Source organism: Etheostoma cragini, chromosome 9 (genome assembly GCF_013103735.1).
Source record: "Etheostoma cragini isolate CJK2018 chromosome 9, CSU_Ecrag_1.0, whole genome shotgun sequence".
Taxonomy (NCBI): Eukaryota; Metazoa; Chordata; class Actinopteri; order Perciformes; family Percidae; genus Etheostoma; species Etheostoma cragini.
In genome coordinates, this window is record NC_048415.1 from 263,688 (window position 1) to 270,049 (window position 6,362).

The 6,362-nt window shown below is 48.0% G+C and overlaps 1 protein-coding gene across 1 annotated transcript in view; it reads left to right on the forward strand.

Annotated features, from left to right (window-relative positions):
- The window catches only part of LOC117950775 (receptor expression-enhancing protein 6-like), a 27,383-nt gene that overhangs the window by 18,207 nt on the left and 2,814 nt on the right, over window positions 1–6,362 (forward strand). The window lies entirely within an intron of this gene.

Consider the following 6,362-nt stretch of genomic DNA (forward strand, 5'->3'; position numbering starts at 1 on the left):
TGTCTTGAAGGACGTCCCAAAGGACGTCCCCAAAGATGTCCCGAAAGATGTCTTGAAGGACGTCCCAAAGGACATCCCTAAAGATGTCCCTAAAGATGTCTTGAAGGATGTCTCGAAGAATGTCTTGAAGGACGTCCCAAAGGACGTCCCCAAAGATGTCCCGAAAGATGTCTTGAAGGACGTCCCAAAGGACGTCCCCAAAGATGTCCCGAAAGATGTCTTGAAGGACGTCCCAAAGGACATCCCCAAAGACGTCCCGAAAGATGTCCCGAATGACGTCTCGAAGGATGTCCCAAAAGACGTCTCAAAGGATGTCCTGAAAGAAGTCCCGAAAGACCTCCCTAAAGACCTTCTGAAAGACGTCTCGAAAGACGTCCCAAAAGATGTTTTGAAAGACGTCCTGAAAGACGTCTCAAAGGATGTTCCGAAAGACGTCTCAAAGGATGTCCTGAAAGAAGTCCCTAAAGACCTCCTGAAAGACGTCTCGAAAGACGTCCCGAAAGATGTTTTGAAAGAAGTCCTGAAAGACGTCTCGAAGGATGTCCTGAAAGAAGTCCCGAAAGACCTCCCCAAAGACCTCCCGAAAGACGTCCCCAAAGACCTCCCCAAAGATGTCTTGAAGGATGTCCTGAAAGACGTCTCGAAGGATGTCCAAAAGGACGTCTCAAAGGATGTCCTGAAAGAAGTCCCGAAAGACATCCCGAAAGACCTCCCCAAAGATGTCTTGAAGGACGTCCCGAAAGACGTCCTGAAAGACGTCTCGAAGGACGTCCTGAAAGACATCCCAAAAGATGTCTTGAAGGACGTCCCGAGTCGGCTTAACGAAGATGTGACGAGCAGCGAGTCAGCAGAGACAACGGTCCACCGTCTGAGCTTTAAAGACGTCTCCAACGACTTCAGACTCAGTCCTTCAAAGGACAGAGACAACAAGGGCGCCACGGCAACGGAAGACCCATCCAACGCCTTCAAAATAAAAGCTGATAGAGCGGACATACCCTTTTTACAGAGTCTCTTTGGAAAGACTTCTCAGAAAGAGGAGAGTGGTGTGGAAGATGAAAAGATATTCTCAGAGACGAGCGAGAAAACGAAGGAAGAAATGGACGCTAGTCTTAAAGGAAACGTCTTAAAACCGAACGAAGAGACGATCGACGTCTTCAACACACCTTTACTCCATCTGATCAAACAGGAAGTCAACAACACCAACGAGGAAATGAGTCTCGTTGAGGACACCGGAATCCCCAAAATCCGTCTACAAGACGACGAAGTGACCAACGAATGTGACTCGAAGGACCAAAAGGACAACGACCCTCCGGGGACAAGTCTGAGAGACGGACGGTCCTCCAGCCTGCTGAGTTTTCTCAAAGAGGACTTGAACCAGTTGAAGGAAGACGTGTTGAAGGTGTTCAGGGACAAAGACGCCGGTGCCCAAAAAGTACCCGTTGTGAAGGATGTCCCGAAAAACGTCCCGAAGAACGTCTCGAGTCCTCTTAACGAAGACGAAGACGTGATGAGCGTCTTCAAGTCCACAGATCCAAGCAGCGAGTCAGCAGAGACAACAGTCAACCGTCTGAGCTTTAAAGACGTCTCTAACAACTTCAGACTCAGTCCTTCAAAGGACAGAGACAACAAGGGCGCCACGGCAACAGGAGACCCATCCAACGCCTTCAAAATAAAAGCTGAAAAAGCGGACATACCCTTTTTAGAGAGACTATTCAGAAAGACTCAGAAAGTGGAGAATAATGCAGAAGATGAAAAGATATTCTCAGAGACGAGCAAGCAAAAGAAGGAAGAAATGGACACTAGTTTTAAAGGAAACGTCTCGGAGACAAGCAAAGAGACAATCGACTTTTTCAAAATAAAAGCTGAAAGAGCGGAAGGACACTTTTTACAGAGTCTCTTCAGAAAGACTTCTCCGACAGCGGAGAACGGTGCTGAAGATAAAAAGATATTCTCAGAAAAAGACGGGATGAAGGAAGTGGAAGTAACTGAAACTCCTCCAGACCCATCCAACCCCTTCAAAATAAAATCTGAAAAAGCGGACATACCCTTTTTACAGAGTCTCTTCAGAAAGACTTCTCAGAAAGAGAAGAGCGGTGTGGAAGATGAAAAGATATTTTTAGAGACGAGCGCGCAAACGAAGGAAGAAATGGACGCTAGTCTTAAAGGAAACGTCTTAAAAACAAACGAAGAGACAATCGACACCTTCAACACAGCTTTACTCCATCTGATCAAACAGGAAGTCAACGACGCCAACGAGGAAATGAGTCTCGTTGACAACCCCAAAATCCCCGAAATCCGTCTCCAAGACAACAAAGTGACCAACGAATGTGACTCAAAGGACCAAAAGGACAACGACCCTCCGAGGACGAGTCTGAGTGACGGACGGTCCCCCAGCACGCTGAGTTTCCTCAAAGAGGATTTGAACCAGTTCAAGGAAGACGTGTTGAAGGTGTTTAGGGACAAAGACGCCGGCGGCAAAAATGCAACCGCGTGCACGCAAGATGTCCCAAAAGACGTCCCGAAAGACGTCTCGAAGGATGTCCCGAAAGACGCCCCAAAAGACCTCCAGAAAGATGTCCCGAAAGATGTCTTGAAGGACGTCCCAAAAGATGTCCCGAAAGATGTCTTGAAGGACGTCCCGAAAGATGTCTTGGAGGACGTCCCCAAAGACGTCCCGAAAGATGTCCCCAAAGACGTCTCGAAGGATGTCCCGAAAGACGTCTCAAAGGATGTCCTGAAAGAAGTCCCGAAAGACCTCCCTAAAGACCTCCTGAATGACGTCTCGAAAGACGTCCCGAAAGATGTTTTGAAAGACGTCCCGAAAGACCTTCCAAAAGATGACTTGAAGGATGTCCCGAAAGACGTCCTGAAAGACGTCTCGAAGGATGTCCAGAAAGACGTCTCAAAGGACGTCCTGAAAGAAGTCCCGAAAGACCTCCCCAAAGACCTCCCCAAAGATGTCTTGAAGGACGTCCCGAAAGACGTCTCGAAGGACGTCCTGAAAGACGTCCCGAAAGATGTCTTGAAGGATGTTTTGAAGGACGTCCCGAGTCGGCTTAACGAAGACGTGACAAGCAGCGAGTCAGCAGAGACAACGGTCAACCGTCTGAGCTTTAAAGATGTCTCCAACGACTTCAGACTCAGTCCTTCAAAGGACAGAGACAACAAGGGCGCCGGGGCGACAGAAGACCCATCCAACGCCTTCAAAATAAAAGCTGAAAGAGCGGACGTACCCTTTTTACAGAATCTGTTCAGAAAGACTTTTCAGAAAGAGGAGAGCGGTGCTGAAGAGAAAAATATATTTTTAAAGAGGAGCGAGCAAACGAAGGAAGAAATGGACGCTAGTCTTAAAGGAAACGTCTTAAAACCGAACGAAGAGACGATCGACGTCTTCAACACACCTTTACTCCATCTGATCAAACAGGAAGTCAACAACACCAACGAGGAAATGAGTCTCGTTGAGGACACCGGAATCCCCAAAATCCGTCTCCGAGACGATGAAGTGACCAACGAATGTGACTCGAAGGACCAAAAGGACAACGACCCTCCGAGGACGAGTCTGAGAGACGGACGGTCCCCCATCCCGATGAGTTTCCTCAAAGAGGACTTGAACCAGTTCAAGGCAGACGTGTTGAAGGTGTTTAGGGACAAAGACGCCGGTGCCCAAAAAGTACCCGTTGTGAAGGACGTCCCGAAGAACGTGTCGAGTCCTCTTAACGAAGACAAAGACGTGATGAGCGTCTTCAAGTCCACAGATCCAAGCAGCGAGTCAGCAGAGACAACAGTCAACCGTCTGAGCTTTAAAGACGTCTCTAACAACTTCAGACTCAGTCCTTCAAAGGGCAGAGACAACAAGGGCGCCACGGCAACAGGAGACCCGTCCAACCCCTTCAAAATAAAAGCTGAAAAAGCGGACATACCCTTTTTAGAGAGACTATTCAGAAAGACTCAGAAAGTGGAGAATAATGCAGAAGATGAAAAGATATTCTCAGAGACGAGCAAGCAAAAGAAGGAAGAAATGGACGCTAGTTTTAAAGGAAACGTCTCGGAGACAAGCAAAGAGACAATCAACGCCTTCAAAATAAAAGCTGAAAGAGCGGAAGGACCCTTTTTACAGAGTCTTTTCAGAAAGACTTCTCAGAAGGTGGAGAGCGGTGCTGAAGATAAAAATAAATTTTCAGAGAAAGACGGAAAGAAAGAAGTGGAAGTAACTGAAACTCCTCCAGACCCATCCAACCCCTTCAAAATAAAAGCTGAAAAAGCGGACATACCCTTTTTACAGAGTCTCTTCAGAAAGACTTCTCAGAAAAAGGAGAGTGGTGCTGGAGATAAAAAGAAATTTTTAGAGAGGAGCGAGCAAACGAAGGAAGAAATGGACGCTAATTTTAAAGTAAACGTCTTAAAACCGAACGAAGAGACGATCGACACCTTCAACACAGCTTATCTCCATGTGATCAAACAGGAAGTCAACAACACCAACGAGGAAATGAGTCTCGTTGAGGACACCGGAATCCCCCAAATCCGCCTCCAAGACAACGAAGGGACCAACAAATGTGACTCAAAGGACCAAAAAGACAAAAACCCTCCAAGGACGAGTCTGAATTTCCTCAAAGAGGACTTGAGCCAATTCAAGGAAGACATGTTGAAGGTGTTCAGGGACAAAGACGCTGGTGCCAAAAAAGCGCCCGCATGCACGGAAGACATCCCAAAAGACGTCCCGAAAGACGTCCCGAAAGACGTCCCGAAAGACGTCTCGAAGAACGTGTTGATGGACCCCTTGAGTCGGCTTAACAAAGACGTGACGAGCAGCGAGTCAGCAGAGACAACGGTCCACCGTCTGAGCTTTAAAGACGTCTCCAACGCCTTCAGACTCGTGCCTTCAAAGGACAGAGACAACAAGGGCGCCACGGCAACAGGAGACCCATCCAACGCCTTCAAAATAAAAGCCGATAGAGCAGACATACTCTTTTTACAGAGTCTCTTCAGAAAGACTTCTCAGAAAACAGAGAACGTTGCTGAAGATACGAAGATAATCTCAGAGAGACGTCGGTCTTCTGTTTTTAAAGGAGACGTTGCCGAGCAACAGGAAGAGACAATCGACATCGAGAAAACCAACGACGACTGGAAAGACGTAACGAAGGAAGCGGAAGAAACTACAAGTCTCTCTGAAACAGAGACGACTCCTCCATCAGAGACAGGTGAGAGTCCTCGTGTTGTCTTCCCGTCAACATTGAAAATCAACACTTTTGTTGACAATTTTTAACTTTTTCTTACTTTTTTTGTCCTTTTTCAATGTTTCTCACTTTTTTACGTTTAACACAAAGAAGCAGAAGAAGAAGCAGAAGAAGAAGCAGAAGAAGAAGCAGAAGAAGAAACAGAAGAGCCATCAGCGACTCTTCCTTTGCAGCCGCTGTCCTCTGAAATCAGTCTGTTCATCCCGAGAGACTCAGACCACATGAGGTAATAGGTCCCGTTCTTCTTCTTCTTCTTCGTCTAAACCCACCTGTACCGTTCTTCTTCTTCTTCTTCTTCTTCTAAACCCACCTGTCCCGTTCTTCTTCTCCTCCTGCAGGGCTCGGCCAGGAGGACCGTCGTGGTCGATGAAGAACTGTAAGTTCAGATCTTCTTCTCATTTTTCTCCAGTTAAGAGTTTTCAAAGTTTTTTGACGCTTTTTGGCAGAAATTTTCTTTCCAATCATGACGATGAGTCCCTGAATGGCGTCCTGTTTTCTGACCTTTGACCCCAATGCTGACAGTTTCTTTCCTTCCTTATCCTTCAAAACCGTTTTTAGCTTTTTTTCAACATTTTTGGCGTTTTTGGTGCGTCACAGAATATTATTTTACAGTTTTTCAAAGTTATTCTTTCCTTATTCTATATTTTAAAAGTTGTTTTAGGCGTTTATTTCAACATTTTTGATGCTTTCGGTGCGTTATGGAGGTTTTGTTTTGCGTCTTTTTACACTTTTGTAATGCCCAATGTCTCCGTTTGGTCCCCCAGTGGCCTGTTATCTGACCTTTGACCCCAACACTGCGAACTCAGAGCTGCGTCTGAGCGACAGCAACCGGACGGTGACCCGGGCGTGGCCGGGGCGGGGGCCGCCGGCGCACCCGGACCGCTTCCTGCGCTGCCCGCAGGTCCTGTGCCGGGAGGGTCTGATGGACTCGGCGTACTGGGAGGCGGCGTGGCGCGGCGGCGCCGACATCGGCGTCACCTACAACAGCATCTGCAGGGACGGACCCCCGCCGCAATGCCTGCTGGGACACAACGCGCGCTCCTGGAGCCTGGAGTGCTCGGAGGGGAGCTACACGGCGTGCCACGCCAGCCGGAGGTTCAGGGTGGCGGCGGGGGGGGCAGGGGGGGC